The 22,530-nt window shown below is 38.7% G+C and overlaps 1 pseudogene; it reads left to right on the top strand.

The window, feature by feature from the left end:
• The window catches only part of LOC109679000 (deuterosome assembly protein 1-like), a 72,193-nt pseudogene that overhangs the window by 10,285 nt on the left and 39,378 nt on the right, over positions 1–22,530 (top strand).

Raw genomic sequence — 22,530 nt, 5'->3', positions numbered from 1 at the left:
CAAAAGTTATGACCTTAATTTAAGACAAAAAAAATAAAAATAAAAAAGGTTATTTTTTAAAATTAAGTGTATGTACACTATTAGTTCTGAAATTACTTTTAGTTTTAATTTTAAAAATTAGTATCTAGCTTTTGGACTTTTTCCTAAATAATTGAACAATTTGAGGAAATGACCAAGCTATGAAGTATAGTAGTTTTTCTTGCCCTCACATTTCATTCTTTTAAAATGTATTCTGCTTTTCTATAATTGCTAGAGCGTCCCCTTGTGAGGCTGAGCTTCAGGAACTAATGGAACAAATTGACATTATGGTAAGCAACAAAAAATTGGACTGGGAAAGGAAGATGCGGGCTTTGGAGACACGACTGGACCTTCGCGATCAAGAGCTGGCAAATGCACAGACGTGCTTGGATCAGAAAGGCCAAGAGGTACCAACTACCTGTGTGAATGAAGTACAGCCTGTCAGACTCTCTCAAATGGTGTTTACCCACCAGGCTACGTTTTCCACTATGGATACTTTTCTTAGGCATCAGCATTAAACATTTATCACTTAAAATTCCGTCAGCCAGTAGTATATTACAGGTATGATATCAAATCAGTCCATAGACATTTACTGGTAAAGACAGAGCTATAGTGTGTGTGCCATCTACAAAAGTAAACATTTAATATACATGTGAAACAAATATTGTTTGAATTATTTTACTGCTATAGAAACAAAGAAGTGGTCGAAAGTAGACAAAACCATGTCTTTGTTAGAGCAGAGTTCAAGGCATTATTTACCTCTTCTGATCCGGTAGAAGAATATTTCCTGAAAATTAGATGTCAAGAATTGATTGTAGGAGCTGGGGCATGGCTCAATGGTAGAGCACTTACCTAGCAAGTGCAAGGTCCTGAGTTCAAACCCCAGTACCATATAAATAACAAGAAAATAGATAGGCAGTATTTAAAAAAGAAAGAAGTGATTGTAGAACAAAGGAGACCAGACTTGGAAAATGTGTGTGCGTGTGTGCCTGAAGCGCCCACTGAGGGAGTGCCCCCAGCCGCTGCAGGGCTGGTCACTGCCAGTCTGCTGCCTCTAGAAGAATGAGTGAAAGCTCTCTGACCTACAGAGTCCTGGAAAATCATCGGGCTTAGTTAACATGGACTTCATGTCTCTGGAGTTTTCTTTTGGATGAGGCATAAGAGAAATGTTTACTAATCATATATTAAAACATCATCAGTTAACATACTTATCAGCCATATTTCTACCTTTATTGGCTTTTTGGTGGAACTTAGTTTTTGGCATTGCTAGCTATGTTCCTGGTTGCTTCAGTCATTGTTATCTAGTTTCCCCTCACAATCAAGGCAGGCCACCAGTCCTGGCATATGCAAGGACTTTTTCTCTCACTTCTATTCCGTAATGACACAGGCATGTAAACACATGGCTTCCCTATAATTAAGTAGACAAATTCAATAAGCCAAATCCTTAACAACTGTTCTTCATGGTACCCACTAAAGCAGAGCTGGCCTTGCAGACAGTGGAGCCTAAAAAGAAAAACAAATATGAATTATGCTAGTAGAAGTTTTGCCTGAGTGAGGATGGCACAGCTTCCCCAAAAGATAGTGCAAAGTAAATTCTAACTCTTCATTTAAAACGTGTTAGTGATAAGGATCTTTTGTTCAGCAGCCACATGCACTGTCCTAATGCGTACCTCGAAGAATAGTGCTAGTGCTGTTTGGACTTTGTGAATTTAATTATTGATAGCTATTTTAAGAACCACAGCACAAATATTTATTCTTGGTTTGGCACATGGTTTTATTTGTATTGTGCTTCTCTTCTGTACATTTTCTGATTTTGTCAGGCAAAACTTAGAAAAACCAAAATTAAATTTGATTTTTCATGTAGGTGGGATTACTTCGACAGAAGTTGGACAGTCTAGAAAAATGTAATTTGGCTATGACTCAGAATTATGAAGGACAACTACAAGCCCTAAAAGCTCAAGTAAGAAAACGTATTAAAATTTAATATTATGCATTGATGTATACTTTGGCCTGTAAAACTGTCTTAATTTTATTTAAGCTGCTTGTTTTCAATGCAAGCAAAAGTCTTTGTATTTTAATCACATTCAACCCTGTCTTTTGCTATTTTATGTATGCTGATTTTTTCTCTCTTACTAGATTGTTAGCTCCATCTGTCTTCTGTGCCCTTCGCTGTTATTACACTGCTAGATAAACAGCTTTCTGTTTCTCCGTAGACTTACTTATTAATTAAATTATAATCCATAGCTATATGACAACAACAAAAAACAATTAGCTTTTGTGATTATTGCTACCTAACAGAAATGCCCTTAACTCTACAGCAGTTTAAAATATGTAAGTTTGCTGTTATGAAATAGGTAATTGAAAGAATAAAACTGGCTGTACTTGGTGGGGTAGTTCATAGGTGACCATGCTTGTGCTGCAGCACGTGACAGATACTGATTTCTGTCTTACTCATCCCTGTAGCTTCCCACTGTGCTGGCAAGGTCACCTCCTCTCCTTCAGATATCACACAGGACAGTAATCACCTGAGCATCTCAGATGCAGATGCTGTATCGTTGCTTAACCTAGTAAGTGAATCAAAATGGGGAATATGGTTTGGTTATGAAATTACACTTTATAACCAACTTTTCTTGGACTGCGAAGATTTCACATGTGAGAATCTAGATAAAGAAGCCCAAAGTAGTTAGTGCTCCTCTATAAGTACATTTTCAGGGAAGAGATTCATCCATTAAGACTGGAATATAAAGCATTGGATGTCACTTAATTGGTATGATCTTCTGAGACTAGCTTAATCTTTCTAGACATTTCACCTGCAATTCAGTTAACTGCCACTAAACTGCAGGTTGGATTATTAAACTACATACAGTTTTTTCCTGGCCAAGTTTCATGCATTTAAAATTTTAAGTCAATCAACTTTGTTTTTCCCTACAGATAACATAAATAAATCAGTAACAGAAATAAATATCAAATACAATGTATACTTGTATTTAGACTTCTGCTTCTGAAAAGACAACTAGATGTACTTTTCTCTATCTTCCTACTAAATGCAGTTAAAAATCCTAGACATTATTTATTAAACAACATAAGAAGACAGTAGAAAGTGGAAAGAAGGGACAGACTGTTTAGGAACCTTAGGAACCAAAACAATGACACGGGGGTGAGTTCACTGGGATTTTTTTGTTTGTTTGTTTCACACACTCCAGACTGCTTAACACAGAAGTAAGCAACCGAGACACATCAGTAGGTACAAACAAATTCACAAAAAGAGCCCTAAAGAAGGTCTGTTGTCTCTAACCAAAAGACCAGGAAGGAGATGTCTAAAAAGATAAAACATTTGTAGATAATAACCACTCTGCTCCAGCCAAACACCACAGAAAAAAATATAACCCCACCTCCACCAATTTAGCAGTGGACTTCCACCCTCTCCAAGCTAGAACAAGGTAGCCCAGGCCCTCCGCTTGAGAGGTGCCTGGAAGACTGGGTAGGGAGACAAGGCCTTCCCTAGCCAATGGGATCAGTGAGAACCATGTGGAGCCTGGGTTTATATGCCAGCCATTTTGTAATGAGCTGCCTCTCCCCTTACTCTCTAAGGTGGTATCAGAGGAAGCCTTGTGGAGAGTCTCCACAGCATAGTAGTAACAAGGCCATTCCCCACCTCCACTACAGTATCACTGAAAGCCACGTGAGAAGCAGTGACAAGGCATCCATGCCCCTCCACTTACAGCAATGTCAGCCAAAGACCTGTGGGGAGGCCAAACTCCTACTCAGTGGCAATAAGGAGCACCTGCCCCTGGGTACCAACTGAAGGCAAGTTAAGCTCTGGACCTCCACTGCCATGTGGCAGTAACGAGACGGCCCTCCATTTTCCCTGCCAAGATTTGTCAGAAAAGGCCTGCTAAAACACAATATTTAATTAAAACTCAGAGTCTCATGACATAATATCCCCAAATGTCCATGTTTCAGTAGGAGGTCTATTATGATAGCAAGAAACAGGAAGATCTTTAATGAGAAAGCATAACCAACAGATGCCAGTGCCAAGGTAGCACAGATGTAAGAAGTAAATGAAAGATGAGGACTTTAAAGCAGATATTATAAAAATGCTTCAATGAGCAATTAAAAACATGCTTGAAATTAGGGAAAAATTAGAAAACTCTAGAAAAGAAATGATACTTTCTAACTGAAAAATACAATAATCCAAAAATTCAGTGGAAGGGCTCAGAAGTAAGATAGAGAAGAAAAGGAAAAGATCCATTACTTCATAGATAGTACAAGAGAAATTGCCTGATGTGAGCAATAGAAAGACTAAAATTCATGTCATCGAATCCCAGAAGGAGAGGAGAAAGGGGGTAAAAAAAGTATTGAAATAATGCCTATAAAGTTCCAAAATTTGGCAAAAATGGAAACCTGTAGATTCAAGACGCTGAGTCAACCTCCAACAGGATAAACCCAAGGAAATGTATGGCAAACACACTACAGTCAAAGTTCCCAAAACAAAAACAAATAATAAGCCTTGGAGGCAGCAAGAGAGAAATGACATCTTACTTATGCGCATAGATTTCACATCCCAAATCATGGAGGCCAAGGAAGTGGCACAATGTATTTCAAGAGCTGAAAAACAGAATTATCAACCAAGAATGCTATGTTCAGCAAAAATATCCTTTAGGAATGAAGGAGAAATCAAGACATTGTCAAAAGAAGTAAAACTGAGAGCATTTGTCACCAGAAGACTTATCCTAAAACAATGGCTAAAAGGAAGTTCTCTTTACAGAAAAGAAATGATAAAGAAGGAATCTTGAGACATCAGAAATGAAAAAGAAAACAGGACAAAGTGAAAACAAGAATAAATGGCAATAAACTTGCCTTCTGTTCTTTAATTTTCTAAATTGCTGGCTTAAAAAAACTATAATGGGCTGGCAGAGTGACTTTAAGTGGTAGAGAACATGCCTAGCATGTGGTCCTGAGTTCAAACACCAGTACCACCAAAAAATGCATAACAATGTCTATAATGTGTGTAGAGGAAATACTTAGGACAATTATGTTATAAATTGGAAGGATAAAGAACAGTCAGATTTCTACATTTGAATTGAGAAAATACCAATGCCAGTAGACTGCGATAAATCACGTAAGTACCGTGTAATACCAAGACAACCGCTAAAACTACAGAAAGATGTACATCACAATAAAGTCCAAGGAAAAGAAGAATGTGAAAACAGAAATCCCAAACTGCAGAAAAAACAGAAAACAAAACAAGAAAGTCAAGCTTAAACTTAACAAATCAATAATTACATTAAATAGAAATTGTCTAAATAAACCAATTAAAATAAAGTAATAGAGGAGTAAATTTTTTAAATGACCCAACTCTATGCTCTGTTCCAGACACTCACTTCAACTATAGTTAAATAGGCAAGCTGTAAGTAAAAAGATTGAAAAATATGCATGCAAATATTAAGAGAAAACACAAGTGGTTCCAGGATGATTCAGTGGAAAAAGACAAGTCTTTTCAACAAATGCACAGGGACAACAAGATATCCACATGCTAAAGAATTAGGTTGGGCCCTTGCCTTAAACCTTGATAAAAATGCAAAAGCTAAGTCTATAAAATTTGTAGAGGAAAACATGGGAGCAAACCTTTGTGACCTTGGATTAGGCAATGGTTACTTAGGTATTCACAAACAACAAAAATATTAGATAAACTTGACTATCAGAATTTTTCAAGCTTCAAAGAGCACCATCTGCAGAATGAAAAACAGCATACAGAATGGAAAAAATATTTGTAAATCGTGTATAATATAAAAATAACATTCACTGCTTGTATTCATTTTCTGTTGCTATGATAAAATACCTGAGGCCAAGCATTTTTAAGAGGTTTAATGTAGCTCACAGTTTTGGAGACTGAAAGTCCTAGATCAGAAAACCCCATAACCTCCCTGTTTGGCCCCTCGTGGGGGCTCCTCTGACTGTTAGAATACAGTTGATGACATGACAGTGGTGAGAATTTGTATGAGCGTAATCACATGTCAAGACAGGAAGCTAGAGAGACTCAGGAGTCAGACTTGCTCTTTTTATAACAGCCCACTCTCTCAGAAAGTAACAAGGGTCTGATGAAACTACAATAATGCCTTCCAAGTATAGCAACCCAATGACAAGATCGCCTGTTAGGCACTACCTGCTAAAGGCTCCGCCACCTCTCAACAGCACACACTGAGAACCAATTCTCGGCAATGAGCTTTTGTATGTGGGACACACTCTGACCAAATCCAAGCCATAGCTCACTGATCAACAATAAAAAGACAGATTTGAATAGACAGCTCTCCAATAAGATACATGGATGGTCAATAAGCACATGCAAAACTACTGAACACCACTAGTCATTAGGGAAACATAAATCAGAGCCACAGTGAGAAGCCCCCCGCACACCTTGGGGAAGGCTGTAATAAAAACACTATCAAGTGTTGATGAGGATACGGGGAAACTGCAACCCAGTACATCGTGAGCAGGTATATGAAGTGGGGCGCCCCTCGGGAAAACAGTTCAGCAGATTCTGCAAAAGTTAGAGTTCCTATAGAATGCAGCAGTTCCACTCCTAAGTATAAATTCATGAGGAATGAAAGCACATAGCCACACAAAAACTTGCATGTAAATGTTCATAGCAGCTTCTTCATACTTTCCCTGAAGTGAAAGAACTCAAATGCCCAACAACTGATGAATGGTAAACAAACCGTGGTATATACATGCAATGGAATCTGTTCAGGTAAATTTTAGGGTAAGTGAAATACATTTCATAAGAAATCATATGAGGCAAAAAATGCAAAAGTAGCTACTTTAATATCAGATAAAGTAGACACAATTATTCATAACTTTATTTGTAATAGGCAAAAGCTGGAAACAAAGTCTCAGTATGTAAATGGTTAAACACACTGTGATGCATTCATACAATGAAATACTCAGCACTAAAGAGGAATCACTAATGATATGGGCGTGGACCTTGAGGACATTAAGCCGAATGAAAAGCTCCAATCGCAGAGGGTCATATACACATTATGTACTATTTTATAATATTCCCAAGATGACAGTTACCAAAATGGAAAGACATTACTGGTTACCAGAAACTAGGAGCAGGAGGACGAGGGGGATGTGTGTGGCTCTCAGCAGGTAGCAGGAGATTGACCTTTGTGATGATAGAATAGTTCTGTGAATCTCTCTCTCACTATCTCTCCCTCTCTCTCTCTCTTTCTCTCTCTTGGTGCCCCTGACCTCATGTAAGCTGTGCCCCTGAGCTACACCTCTGGCCTGAGTTCTGTATCTTGGTGTGATTGTGGTCGCTCAGCTCTACGCGTGATAAATGGCCGAGGGTATACACACAGATATAGGACCGATTTCAAATTGTTGGGTTTGATAATGTACGGTAGTTCATTAAGATGTACACATGTGGAGAAACTTGTGAAATGGGCCCAGAACCTCTCTGTGTAACTTTGCAACTTCCTTGGAACCTGTAGCTATTTCAGCATAAAAAGTATAACTAAAATACATTTGGAAGCAGATATATGGAAATTTCCTCAGTGCTGCTTATAGAAGTGTTACCTTTTACATCAACTATTCAATTTCTTAGTTAAGGTCTATGCTGGTTATTTTATTATTTTTAATTAGCCACTGTTTACAAGATAGTTAAATGATGAAAACCAAGAGGTAGCTCACCTGCCCACGTGTCTACCCAGTGCAATGGAGGAAATGCAGCAGACACATTGAGTCTCTCTCTCCTCCTTGGCTTCATCGTCATCATTTTTTTCTATGTTGTCTTAAGCTGGTTATTTTATATATTGAGTTGCCAAAATTAAAATTGTCAACACAAGATGGCACTAAATAAAAGTAAGAAAAAAATGTTTTAATTGTGAACTTTGCTATATATGGTTGAGACAAAACTGAACAAAACATTTATCAAGTGAATCGTTATTTAAGTGTGAAGTCAATGAAGTCCCAAATTTACATCAAGGCCAAATCCTGTTCAGCTTCAGTAATTTAATTTTAATAAACGGTTCTGTCTCACTAATTGGAACAGTTAAGCTTTATTGAACTTTGTCATCATGCCTTAAATTTTCAGAGATACACAAGAAGAAGCATGGTGAGCTCAAGCTAGAAAGAAATGCTGATAGTAAAATGTTAGTGTTTTTCTATTACAGTTTTCTAAGCTAACAAGCAACTTTGAAAAACTGAGATTACATCAGATGAAGCAAGACAAAGCTCACCGAAAAGAATTTCCTCACAGAGAAGACATGCCGTTTGAACTGAGCAATTTGAGCCAAAAATTAGAGGTGAGATATGTTTTCTTAGTTTCTTCAGGCGTCATAAAGATTGATTTCATGGGGGGCACTGAGGTGTCAGTTTCTAGTGCATGCGGGGGCGTGCACATGGTGGTAACAAACACCATTGCCAACCATCCTCTGTTGAGTACAGTTTCCTCCCTTCCAGCACTTCATGAATTAAAACATCACTTTGATTTATGCATCTTTTATATATATCAGTATTTTGGGAGAGCCGAAAAACGTTCAAAGAAACTGCAGCTGTTGAGTGAAATTGAAGGACACCCCTGGGGTCAGTTACAGCACATATCTAATAAATCTTTTAATGGCCATTTAACTCTTAGGCACTTAAATCCTAAGGTAGCCTCACAATAGTGTTCAGAGCAGGACTTGACGTTTCAGGGTTTTCTTTAAAGGCATAGCGCAACTCCAATTAAGTTGCTCTATTTCACCCAGAATGTCTGAAATCTTAGTTTGCTGTGTCACAGATGCCCTTATTCTCAGCTTTTTAACTTTCCAGCTTAGAAAACAAACACCGACTCTTTTCCTTCCCTATATGTGGGGAGCAGATTAAAGCCTATGAGAACTGGACATAAGCAAATCAAGATGCAGTTAATTTCTTTTACATGTAGGCAGAGATAGGCACAGCCCCTGCCATGAAACAGGGAAAGGCAGAAGAGCTTCATCTCCTAAGTTGCGTTCAGAGAAGCAGGAACACACGTTTCTCCTGTTGCAATGTCACACCCCTTCCTGTGGCTCCACCCAGTTTTCTGCTTTAAAAGACCCCTAAAGGAGGAAGAGGGGCTTTTGCTTTTTGGGGCTTTACTTTGGGCTTTTGGACTTTTTGCTTGGCTTTTGGCTTTTTGCTTTGGGGGGCTTTTCGCTTTTGAATACTGGGAGGAAGCTTTTACTTTGGGCCTTTTGGTGAAGGAAGCTTTTGGAAGGGAAAAGAATTATTGAAGGGAAAAATTGCTGAAGGGAAAAGAGTTGTTGAAGGGAAAATGCTAAAGAGGGGTTGATAGAAAGTCTGCACCCAAAACTTTAACAGAACTTTAACAGAAAGCAAGGCTGAGAAAGAACTTCATACATAGACCTTAGGAGAGCTAAAGAAAAGCCAAAGAGAACATGGGACAGTGCACAGTGCAAGTCTTAAGGACGAGACCTTAAGAGTTAGGTATGTGCAGTTTTGTGGCTGCTGGTTTGCAAGTTTGAGCACTGAGGCTTTGAGAGAGATGGGATAGTGCAAGCCTGGGGGCAAAAGACTTGAAGGGCAATTAAGCTAAAGATAAGCTAAGAGCAAACATGGGACAGTGGGAGCCTAAGGAAAGAGGTTTTAAGCAAGGTTTTAAAGAAGACTTTAGAAGCAAGATTTTAAAGAACTACAAGAAGTAAGGCCTTAAAAAATCAAGATAGAGAAAAGAAGCAATGAGGGTTGTGCATTTCCAGCCGAGTGTACAACACACCTGACCCCAGCTTTCTGTCTGTCTCTCTATCCTGTGTCTTTTCTCAAATCTCCAGTCGCCCCCAGTTAAACCCAGTTAGGTCCAGAAATAACCAAGGAGCACGAGAGAAAGCCTCGCTCCAGCAAGGGAGGGAGTGCGAGAAACAGCACCCCCTTCAGCTATATGCTTTAATATCCCCGCTGCAGGTTATGAGTGGCTCATGGATTCTACCATAAAATCCTATAGTCTGACTTCAGCAGGGCTTCCCACCTATAGATAGATAGTGCTGCTGTCTGTCTGTCTATCTATTGGCAGTACTGGGGTTTGAACTCAGAGCCTTGCGCTTGCTAGGCAGGTGCTCTACCCCTTGAGCCACATCCCCTGCCCTTACCGGCTTTAGTTAGTTTTTTGAATAGGGTCTCACTTTTTGCCTGGGTTGGCTTCAGACAGCAATATTCCTATGTATGCCTCCTACATAGCTTGGTCTACAGCTGTGAGGCACTATGCCTGACATATTTGTTGAGATAGAGGTCTCAATTTCTTTCATTCTTCTCAAACCCTAAACTGCAGCACCACCATCCCCAGCCAACAATCCTATTTATCCTACTTATTGTCTGGTAATGGTTTTCCACCTTTCAATGACAAAGATTAGAGACTTTTAGGAACTTTTGGTCTGGCCTTTCTCTTACTTTTCATATTGCACCCCAGATCTGCCCTTTGTCTTTCCTCCTGTCTAGTTGTCTTGGTCCCGTTTCATGTATCCCATCATACTCTTCCATTAACTGTATTTCTGCCCCAAATATCTTTAATACCAGAGAAAAATAAGGTCTGGGATCATAGCCCTTAAGCTACACTATTGCAGAAACTTTGTAGGAAGTCCTGGGTTTTCTCTTTAGAAGTCCTGCAAATTTTACATCTTGCAGGGTAATATTTGAAATTCCAAAAGCCCCACAATCCCAAACCTTATTGAATATTGGCATAATGCCACAGGTGGAAGATTCCACACCTGATCTCATATAAGTTACAGTCAAAACACAGGCACACTAAAAATATTGTATAAAATTAGCTTCGAGCTAGTGTGTGTAAGGTACGTGGGAAACAAATGAATTTTGTGTTTCAGCTTGGGTTGCATCTCTAAGGTGTCTCATTGTGTGCAGGCAAATATTCCAGAATCTGAAACACTCTAGTCCCAGCATTTCAGATAAGGGATGCTCAGTCGTAGTCACAGATCCAACATGCTGATTTGATACATTTTTGCTTAGCTGTTTTCCTACTAGGTTAAAGAGTGAACTTACTTTTTCTCCCTCAGGACCCAGACACACAAATGAAAGGAGCCCTTTAAATGAATAATGTTCTTCAATTTGTGTTTGTCTCCCCACTTTTCAAAGGAATTTAGAGCAAAATCAAGAGAATGGGACAAGCAAGAGATACTATATCAGACGCACCTGGTTTCTTTAGATGCTCAACAAAAACTACTGTCTGAAAAAGGTAATCAATTTCAGGTAAATTATCTAACACTTTTCTCTAAATTAGAAAAAATAGAGGCTAAATATTGCCATCTTTGCCATTCAGCATGTAATTTATTTACAAATTGAAACATAAATGTAAGGAAAATAACCAGAGTAAGTCCACTGGTGGGTACAATCACCAACACTTGTAATCTCTAATGACAAATATAGTCTACACGTCTGAAAGCATGATGCTATTAAAAATTCCACTGTATGTCTTCATTTGGGCATGGTGGTTCACGCCTATAATCCTACCACTCAGGAGGCAGAGATCAGAGGATCACAAGGTTGAAGCCATCCTGAGCAACATAGTGAGACCCTGTCTCAAAAACTCACAAAAACTTCTCTTCTGCGTGGTCTGTTCATGCTCTGCTTGTTTTCCTTTTGTGGCATTTGTACTTCTTATTGATGTGTGGAAGTAGTATACATAAGGAATCATTAAACCTTTTTATGTGTGTTAGCAAACTTTTTCCCTACAATTCATTTGATTCTGTTTTGCTTATTTTTGGTCATAAAGACATTTTTCAACTAGAGCATAATTGAATTCATAAATCTTTTCTTTTGGCAGCTTCTAGATTTTCTTTCTTGCTTAGTAAGATTTTTCTACCTCTCTTTTCTACCCTTCCCTACTCTACAATTTAGCAGTAAGATTATAAAAATACATTTTGTACTGCCTGAAATTGAGATTTTTGGAACAAACAGCACTGCATTCTTCAAGCCCAACTCCATTGTTACAAAACATACTTAAAGAACTGGAGGTGTAGCTTAAGTGGTAGAGCACCTGCCTAATAAGCCCAAGGCCCTGAGTTCACACTCCAGTACCACCAAAAAAAGATATTTTATTGATTCTTTCATTCTTTTATTCTGTGTAAGTTTAAATATAATGTTCTTCACTTAATTCATTCAGTTCTCATATTTCTCAGAAACAGGTGCAAAATTACCAAACTCAACTAAATGGTAAAAAACAGTGCACTGAAGACAGCAGCTCTGAAATGCCTCATTTGGTTTGTGAAGCGGATTCCAGTTGTGAAACCAAAGAAAGAGATGAATTCATCATTGAAAAATTAAAGTCAGCTGTGAGTGAAATAGCACTAAGCAGGAACAAGCTACAAGATGAAAATCAGAAGCTCTTACAGGAACTCAGAATGTACCAAAGACAGTGCCAGCTGGAGAATTACTTTTAATTTTCCTGTGGATTGTGTAAGTGCTGAATCGGCAGGGATAGGATTAGAAAGCTGGCATTCTGTCACACGTGTAAGTCAGTTCATACTTTCTCTTAGTAAGTAATTCTCATGAGTAGATTCAGTAATGACGCAGATACCTCACCGCGCTGGAGTGCACTTTGGTTCTGCAGCAGAATGATAGTAGTTATCACTAGTGCATGGTAACACAGTCACATACAGACCCCATGCCTAAAAGCAGACCTGCTAACCATACACCTGCCTCTGTCCCCATGCCTCGTAACTCCCGGGAATCCTGGGTTAGAGATAGAGGATATCATGAAAGGTTAAGCAATCTAATAACCTCAGTGAGAGGCTTGGGAGGGTAACTCCTTCTGATTCTTCACTGGTAACTTGATGTATTAGCTTTCCATCACTATAACAAAACACCTGAAATAATCAGTTTATAAAGATATAAAAGGTTTATTTTGCTTATAGTTTTGGAATTCTAGTCCACTATTGGTTGACCCTATTGCTTTGGGCCTATGGTAGGGCAGAACTTGATGTTAGAAATATGTGATAGAATAAAGCCACTCACTTCATGACCAGGAAACAAGTCACACCCCCATTGACTTCAAGGCTTCTCACCCTGCTCACATCCCTAGGGTTCAGCAACTTTCCAGCAGTGCCACCCTATGCACCAAACCTTTGGGAGACATTTAATGTCCAAACTATAGCACCGATCATAATCACCTACCAAGCAGTAGTCTAGAATTTGTTTTTAGGTAACCTTAACATTGTAGATGTAATAGATCATTTATCCAAATACTTTTTTTGTCTTTCTGTTTCTTGTAATCATTAGGAAAATTCTAAAGTATCCATCAAAATTGGCCATTGCTGACTTCCTAACAGTGAAAGAATTATTTATATTTTACTCCTCTGCTTGAGACATTCTGTGGTTTTTCTCTCTCATTCTCAGTTTTATTATCTCCTACCTCCAAACATTCAGCTACTTACTACCATTTCTTTATGCAATTGGTCCATCCTTGGCCACACTCTCTTCCCTACCCATCCTACAATACACTTTTTGAAGTCACTATCTGAGCAGACTTCCAATTCCCTAAGACATTCCACGCCAATATCTTCTGCCACTTAAACTGTGAGTATTATTTCTTAGTCCTGAGCCAGCTCGTCATCTCCCATGCTACCACGTTATGTATGGATTCACCCTCAAGCTTCTTTCTGTGCGAGCATCTGCTGTTCTCTGTCCCTCTGCCCCACATTTGAGAACACAAGGTTTCCAGGTCCTCATTCATTTTTTTTTTGAGCTTCCATATGTTTTATCTCGCTTTACCAATTATTGGTCCAGGCATGACTCAAGGGTTAGAGTGCTTACATAACACAATAAAATTATCAAAAGTTGTGCGTTTTACATTCATACAGTACTGTCATCTAATCCCCAAGTCTTTTTTTTAAATTATTTTATTATTCATATGTGCATACAAGGCTTGGGTCATTTCTCCCCCCTGCCCCCACCCCCTCCCTTACCACCCACTCCGCCCCCTCCTTCTCCCCCCCCAATACCCAGCAGAAACTATTTTATCCTTACTTCTAATTTTGTTGTAGAGAGAGTATAAGCAATAATAGGAAGGAACAAGGGTTTTTGCTGGTTGAGATAAGGATAGCTATACAGGGCATTGACTCACATTGATTTCCTGTGCATGGGTGTTACCTTCTAGGTTAATTCCTTTTGATCTAACCTTTTCTCTAGTACCTGGTCCCCTTTTCCTATTGGCCTCAGTTGCTTTAAGGTATCTGCTTTAGTTTCTCTGCGTTAAGGGCAACAAATGCTAGCTAGTTTTTTAGGTGTCTTACCTATCCTCACCCCTTCCTTGTGTGCTCTCGCTTTTATCATGTGCTCATAGTCCAATCCCCTTGTTGTGTTTGTCCTTGATCTAATGTCCACATATGAAGGAGAACATACGATTTTTGGTCTGTTATGCCAGGCTAACCTCACTCAGAATAATGTTCTCCAATTCCATCCATTTACCAGCGAATGATAACATTTCATTCTTCTTCATGGCGGCATAAAATTCCATTGTGTATAGATACCACATTTTCTTAATCCATTCGTCAGTGCTGGGGCATCTTGGCTGTTTCCATAACTTGGCTATTGTGAATAGTGCTGCAATAAACATGGGTGTGCAGGTGCCTCTGGAGTAACCTGTGTCACAGTCTTTTGGGTATATCCCCAAAAGTGGTATTGCTGGATCAAATAGTAGATCAATGTTTACCTTTTTAAGTAGCCTCCAAATTTTTTTCCGGAGTGGTTGTACTAGATTACATTCCCACCAACAGTGTACGAGGGTTCCTTTTTCCCCACATCCTCGCCAACACCTGTTGGTGGTGGTGTTGCTAATGATGGCCATTCTAACCGGTGAGGTGGAATCTTAGTGTGCATTTCCTTTATTGCTAGAGATGGTGAGCATTTTTTCATGTGCTTTTTGGCCATTTGAATTTCTTCTCTTGAGAAAGTTCTGTTTAGTTCACTTGCCCATTTCCTTATTGGTTCATTAGTTTTGGGAGAATTTAGTTTTTTAAGTTCCCTATATATTCTGGTTATCAGTCCTTTGTCTGATGTGTAGCTGGCAAATATTTTCTCCCACTCTGTGGGTGTTCTCTTCAGTTTAGAGACCATTTCGTTTGATAAACAGAAGCTTTTTAGTTTTATGAGGTCCCATTTACCTATGCTATCTCTTAGTTGCTGTGCTGCTGGAGTTTCGTTGAGAAAGTTCTTAACTATATGTACTAACTCCAGAGTATTTCCTACTCTTTCCTGTATCAACTTTAGAGTTTGTGGTCTGATATTAAGATCCTTGATCCATTTTGAGTTAATCTTGGTATAGGGTGATATACATGGATCTAGTTTCAGTTTTTTGCAGACTTCTAACCAGTTTTCTCAGCAGTTTTTGTTGAAGAGGCTGCTATTTCTCCATCGCATATTTTTAGCTCCTTTGTCAAAGACAAGTTGGTTATAGTTGTGTGGCTTCAAATCTGGGTCCTCTATTCTGTTCCACTGGTCTTCATGTCTGTTTTTGTGCCAGTACCATGCTGTTTTTATTGTTATTGCTTTGTAATATAGTTTGAAATCAGGTATCATGATACCTCCAGCATTGTTCTTTTGACTGAGTATTGCCTTGGCTATTCGTGGCCTCTTGTGTTTCCATATAAATTTCATGGTAGATTTTTCAGTCTTTTTAATGAATGTCATTGGACTTTTGATGGGAATCGCATTAAACATGTAGATTACTTGAGGGAGTATGGACATTTTTACTATGTTGATTCTACCAATCCCTGAGCATGGGAGATCTCTCCACTTTCTATAGTCTTCCTCAATCTCTTTCTTCAGAAGTGTATAGTTTTCCTTGTAGAGGTCTTTCACATCTTTTGTTAGGTTTACACCTAGGTATTTGATTTTTTTTGAGGCTATTGTAAATGGAATTGTTTTCATTCATTTTCAGTTTGCTCATTGTTAGTGTATAGAAATGCTAATGATTTTTCTATGTTGATTTTATATCCTGCTACCTTGCTATAGCTATTGAAGATGTCTAGAAGCTTCTGAGTAGAGTTTTTTTGGGTCTTTAAGGTATAGGATCATGTCATCTGCAAATAGGGATATTTTGACAGTTTCTTTACCTATTTGTATTCCTTTTATTCCTTCTTCTTGCCTAATTGCTCTGGCTAGGAATTCCAGTACTATGTTGAATAGGAGTGAAGATAGTGGGGTCCTTGTCTGGTTCCTGATTTTAGAGGGAATGGTTTCAGTTTTTCTCCGTTAAGTATAATGCTGGCTGTAGGGTTGTCATATATACCTTTTATAATGTTGAGGTACTTTCCTTCTATTCCTAATTTTCTTAGAGCTTTTATCATGAAATGGTGTTGGATCTTATCAAAGGCTTTTTCTGCATCTATTGAGATGGTCAAGTGGTTTTTGTCTTTGGTTCTGTTAATGTGGTTTATTACGTTTATTGATTTTCGTATGTTGAACCACCCCTGCATCCCTGGGATGAAGCCTACTTGGTCGTGGTGAATAATCTTTTTGATGTGTTGTTGAATTCGGTTTGCCATTATTTTGTTGAGGATTTTTGTGTCAATGTTCATTAAGGAGATTGGCCTATAGTTCTCCTTTTTGGAGGTGTCTTTGCCTGGTTTTGGGATAAGTGTAATACTGGCTTCATAAAATGTGTTTGGCAGTTTTCCTTCCCTTTCTATTTCGTGGAACAGTTTAAGGAGGGTTGGTATCAGTTCTTCTTTAAAGGTCTGATAGAATTCAGCAGAGAATCCATCAGGTCCTGGACTTTTCTTTTTGGGGAGACTCTTGATTGCTGCTTCAATTTCATTTTGTGTTATAGATCTATTCAGGTGATTAATTTCCTCTTGGTCAGTTTTGGATGATCATATGTATCTAGAAATCTGTCCATTTCATTAAAATTTTCAAATTTATTTGAATAAAGGTTCTCAAAGTAGTCTCTGATGATTTCCTGGACTTCCATGGTGTTTGTTGTTATCTCCCCTTTTGCATTCCTGATTCTACTAATTTGGGTTTTTTCTCTCCTCATTTTACTCAGGTTTGCCAGGGGTGTATTGATCTTGTTTATTTTTTCAAAGAACCAACTTTTTGTTCCAGTAATTCTTTGTATGGTTTTTTTGGTTTCTATTTCGTTGATTTCAGCTCTTATTTTTATTATTTCTCTCCTTCTGTTTCTTTTGGGATTTGCTTGTTCTTGTTTTTCTAGGAGTTTGAGATGTATCATTAGGTTATTAATTTGGGATCTTTCAGTCTTTTTAATACATGCACTCATGGCTATAAACTTTCCTCTCAGGACTGCCTTTGCTGTGTCCCATAGGTTCCTGTGGGTTGTGTTTTCATTTTCATTGACTTCCAGGAACTTTTTAATTTCCTCTTTTATTTCATTGATGATCCATTGTTCATTGAGTAATGAGTGATTTAGTTTCCAGCTGTTTGCATGTTTTTTGTCTTTACTTTTGTTGTTGAGTTCTACTTTCACTGCATTGTGATCAGATAGTATGCACGGTACAATTTCTATTTTCTTATCTTTGCTGAGAATTGCTTTGTGCTCTAAGATATGATCTATTTTTGAGACGGTTCCATGGGCTGCTGAGAAGAATGTATATTGTGTAGAAGTTGGATGACATGTTCTGTAGACATCAACTAGGTCCATTTGATCTATTGTATATTTTAGATCTTGGATTCTTTATTGATTTTTTGTTTGGATGACCTATCTATTGATGATAATGGGGTGTTAAAGTCTCCCACAACCACTGTGTTGGAGTTAATATATGCTTTTAGGTCTTTCAGGGTATGTTTGATGAAATTGGGTGCGTTGACATTGGGTGCATACAGGTTGATGATTATTATTTCCTTTTGGTCTATTTCCCCTTTTATTAGTATGGAATGTCCTTCTTTATCTCGTTTGATCAATGTAGGTTTGAAGTCTACTTTGTCAGAGATAAGTATTGCTAGTGCTGCCTGTTTTCTGGGGCCATTGGCTTGGTAAATCTTCTTCCAGCCTTTCACCCTAAGCCTATGCTTATTTCTGTCGGTGAGATGGGTCTCCTGTAAGCAACAAATTGTTGGATCTTCCCTTTTAATCCATTTTTTCAAGCGGTGCCTTTTGATGGCTGAATTAAGTCTGTTAACATTAAGTGTTAGTACTGATAGGTATGTGGTGATTCGTGTCATTTAGTTGTCTTAGTTGTTTGAAGGTTTGATTGTGTGTACCTAAGTGGAGGTTACTCTCTACTGTGTTGCTTTTTCTTTTCCTGTGGTTTGGTGCTGCCTGTCTTTTCATGGTTAAATTGGTTTCACTTTCTGTGTGCAGAATCCCTTGAAGAATCTTTTGTAGTGGTGGCTTTGTGGTCACATATTGTTTTAGTTTCTGCTTATCATGGAAAACTTTTATTGCTCCATCTATTTTGAATGATAGTTTTACTGGGTAGAGTGTCCTGGGGTTGAAGTTATTTTCATTCAGTGCCCAGAAGATCTCACCCCACGCTCTTCTTTTAATGTTTCTGTTGAGAAGTCTGCTGTGATTTTGATGGGTTTACCTTTGTATGTTACTTGTTTTTTCTCTCTTACAGCCTTCAATATTCTTTCCATAGTTTCTGAACTTGTTGTTTTAATGATGATATGTTGTGGGGTAGTTTTATTTTGATCTGGTCTGTTTGGTGTCCTGGAGGCCTCTTGCATCTTACGGGAATATCTTTCTCTAGATTTGGGAAATTTTCCATTGTTATTTTGTTGAATACATTACGCATTCCCTTCGCTTGCACCTCTTCTCATTCTTCGATGCCCATGATTCTCAAGTTTGGTCTTTTGATGGAGTCGGTGAGTTCTTGCATTTTCTTTTCACAGGTCTTGAGTTGTTTAATTAATAGTTCTTCGGTTTTTCCTTTAATTACCATTTCATCTTCAAGTTCTGAGATTCTGTCTTCTGTTTGTTCTGTTCTGCTGGATTGGCCTTCCGTTTTGTTTTTCAGTTCTGTTTCATTCTTTTTTCTGAGGTTTTCCATATCCTGCGTGGTTTCCTCTTTAATGTTGTCTATTTTTGTCCTGAGTTCATTTATCTGTTTATTCATTGTGTTCTCTGTTTCACTTTGGTGTTTATACAGTGCTTCTATGGTTTCCTTTATTTCTTCTTTTGCTTTTTCAAATTCTCTATTTTTGTTGTCTCGGAATTTCTTGAGTGTCTTCTGTACATTTTGGTTGACCCTATCCAGTATCATCTCTATAAAATTCTCATTGAGTACCTCTAGTATGTCTTCTTTTAAATTATTCTTGTGTGCTTCATTGGTTCCTTTGGCATAGTTTATCTTCATTTTGTTGGAGTCTGGATCTGAGTTTCTGTTTTCTTCATTCCCCTCTGGTTCCTATACTAATTTTTTGCTGTGGGGAAACTGGTTTCCCTGTTTTTTCTGTCTTCCTGTCATTGTCTTTGGTGTTGTTACTGTCCCTGTACTGTGTGCAATTAAGTATTTTCTAGCTTGTAATAATAACAATGGTAATATTTAGAATGGAAGGGTGAGCGGAGATGGAAAGCAAGAAGTTAAAGAAAAGGGAAAAACAAATAAACAGAGAAGAAGAAGAAAACAGAACAAGGAATCAGACAAGAAAGTTTCAAAGGTATAAACAGGGAGTGTTAGTGTACTAATTGACAGTAAGCTTGTCTGCGTCTTCCCAAGCCATCTGGGCACGGGCGACTGTCGGCCCGAGGGCCCTCCTTGTTTCTCTGTTTAACGTGAAGTGGAGATTCTATGCGCTGGCTATAGGTGTGGAGGGGTCAAAGTTTTGCCTCTTCTCAGTGATTTTGCCTGCAAAATGTGTCTCCAGCGTCTCTCCAAGATTTCACTATAGGAGGCTTGCTTTCTGCTTCTTCCCTCTAGCTGCCATCTTGGAATCCAGTGGCATTTCTAAAAGAAGTAAATCTTCCCCATCTCAAACTCTAGCTTTTAAGAGGTAGGGCATTATTCTAAGAAAAACTAGAATATGGATGTAAACAAGCGAACGAAACTAAACTACATATGCTAACCATGGAGGAAGCCAGACATTTTCTAGAAAGAGAAACACCTCTGGCTCGTTATAGTCTAGAAGAGAATAACCTCATTCTTTTGCTGTGGAGGTTACCCAGGGTCTTCTGTGGTCAGTTTGCAGTCAGCCCATGCTGTCTTGCTTCAGCTGTGCTTGTGTGACTGCTGCTTCCTATGGAGGTCTCACCCTGTCCGTGGCTGCTTCTCATTCACCTCCCTGGGAATGGGACAACGGGTCCTGCCTTCTGTTTAGAGAAAAAAATTTTTCTAATTAGAATATATTCATTGTACAGGGTGATTCATTGTGACAGTTTCAAATAGGCTTATATCATGCATTGGTTAAATCACCCCCACCGTGTCTCCCCCTCAACCCCCTCCTAACTCCACTTAAAACTATTGCAAGAGGTTTCTTTTATTCTATTTTATATATATATATATATATATATATATATATAAAAGAAGTTCATCGACCATATACCCTCACCTTCATCTCCTCCATTCACCCTCCCCCTCCTCACAAGAACCCATACATTACACCTATTTTACAGTTCTGTCTTCTATTACCAACTTCTAAGTGAATGTTCAAGGGGTGAACATATTTTACTGTGAATACACTGTGAATATACTTTACTTTGGTCTGTTCAACCTCTTCCGTTACTCTCCCTTTCCCCTTTACCTCCCACGCCCCCACCCCCCATTTTTCAGCATCTTTCAATACACATCCTTATATCCTCTGCCTTCACAGATGTTACATTTTACGATATTGTTGACACTCTATCATTCTGTTTTCCTTTCCCTTCTTCCCTGAGTGCCATAGAGTAGTTCCATTGTTACAAATATGTTCTACATATGAGTTTGTATATGATCATGCTTGATTTTGTATATATGTTTATCTTTTGTGGATCTATCCTCCATGTATGAGAGAAAACATATGGCCTTAATCCTTCTGAGCCTGGCTTACTTCACTTAACATGATATCCTCCAATTGCATCCATGTACTTCAAACCACATGTTGTCACTCTTCCTTATGGCTGAGTAATACTCCATTGTGTATATGTACCACAATTTCATGATCCATTCATCAGTTGTAGGGTATCTGGGTTGTTTCCAATGGTTGGCTATTGTGAATAGGGCTGTGATGAACATCAGTGTACAGGTGTCTCTACTGTATCCTGTTTTACATTCTTTTGGGTAGATGCCCAGGAGTGGTACCACTGGATCATATGACAGTTCTATCTCTAGTTTTTTGAGGACTCTCCATACTGTTTTCCATAGTGGTTGTACTAATTTGCATTCCCACTGGCAGTGTATAAGGGTTTCTGTTTTTCCACATCCTCGCCAGCATTTGTTGTTGTTATTACCCTTGATTCTGGCCATTCTAACTGGGGTGGGATGAAATCTAAGTGTTGTTTTGATTTGCATCTCTTTTATAACCAGGGAAGTTGAACACTTCTTCATGTATTTACTGGCCATTTGCACCTCTTCCTTTGAGAATTCCCTGTTTAATTCATGTGTCCATTTCTTCACTGGGGTGTTGATCCTTTGGGGGCTGAGTTTTTTGAGTTTCCTGTAGATTCTGGTTGTTCGTCTATTATTCAATGAGTAGCTTGGCAGAGGTTTTCTCCCATCCTGAGGGCAGTATTGCTTAAAGAAAACTTTAACTTCATCTGCCACTGCCTTTCTTCTGAAGACTGTGCCAGGGTCACATGCACAGAATGTGGTGGCTCTTCCAGGTGCTTCTCAAGTATTCTTCCCCGAGCTTCAGTTCGTCCTGCACAGACTGAAGAGTGTTTGCTTTGTCCCTTCTTGACGTCTTCTGACTCTGGTCCCTAAGATGCATTCTGTGTTGGCCTGTATTTCTTTGTTCTGTTTAGTTTTCCTGAAACATATTTGATTAGTGAGTCCAGCTACCAAGTCTGGTTTCACCCTTCAGTGAGGTTCAGCCTCTTTGCTAACATCAGTTCTTTGTTGCTGTTGTGGTTTTGTTTGTTTTGTTTTTTGAGACAGGATCTTGTGTAGCCCAGGCCAACTCTGAGCTCTCAGTCCTTCTGCTTCTGCCTTCCAAGAGCTGAGACTACAGGCGTGAACAACCATACCCTACCCAACTTTAGTTCTTCTTAATCTCCTCCAAAGAGGACTTCCTGACAGAATCCTAGAGCATCCTCTTCTATGGGCTGAAGTTCAGCCATTGTCATAGGCATAGGCTCACTTGTGAAATAGAAATGGCTACTCTTAGAACCATAATCTAGGGAAAAAAGAGCCTCATTTTCCCTTTCTTGGCAACATGACTGACTTTGTCTGAAATGCTTTCCTTGACAAACCCTACACTACTTCTCAGAACTTTATCATTTACACTTTTTCAGGAAGTAGGATGGAGAATTCTGTTCAAAGAAAAAGTGTTTGAAGTGCAGGAAGGGTGCACACTGAGAAACACTAATAATTAACAGCCCTAGCATCACCATTTGTACCTTCTCTCTCATCGATGCCTTCAGCTGTA

Source organism: Castor canadensis, chromosome 1 (genome assembly GCF_047511655.1).
Source record: "Castor canadensis chromosome 1, mCasCan1.hap1v2, whole genome shotgun sequence".
Taxonomy (NCBI): domain Eukaryota; kingdom Metazoa; phylum Chordata; class Mammalia; order Rodentia; family Castoridae; genus Castor; species Castor canadensis.
This window is presented reverse-complemented; position numbering and strand designations above follow the sequence as displayed.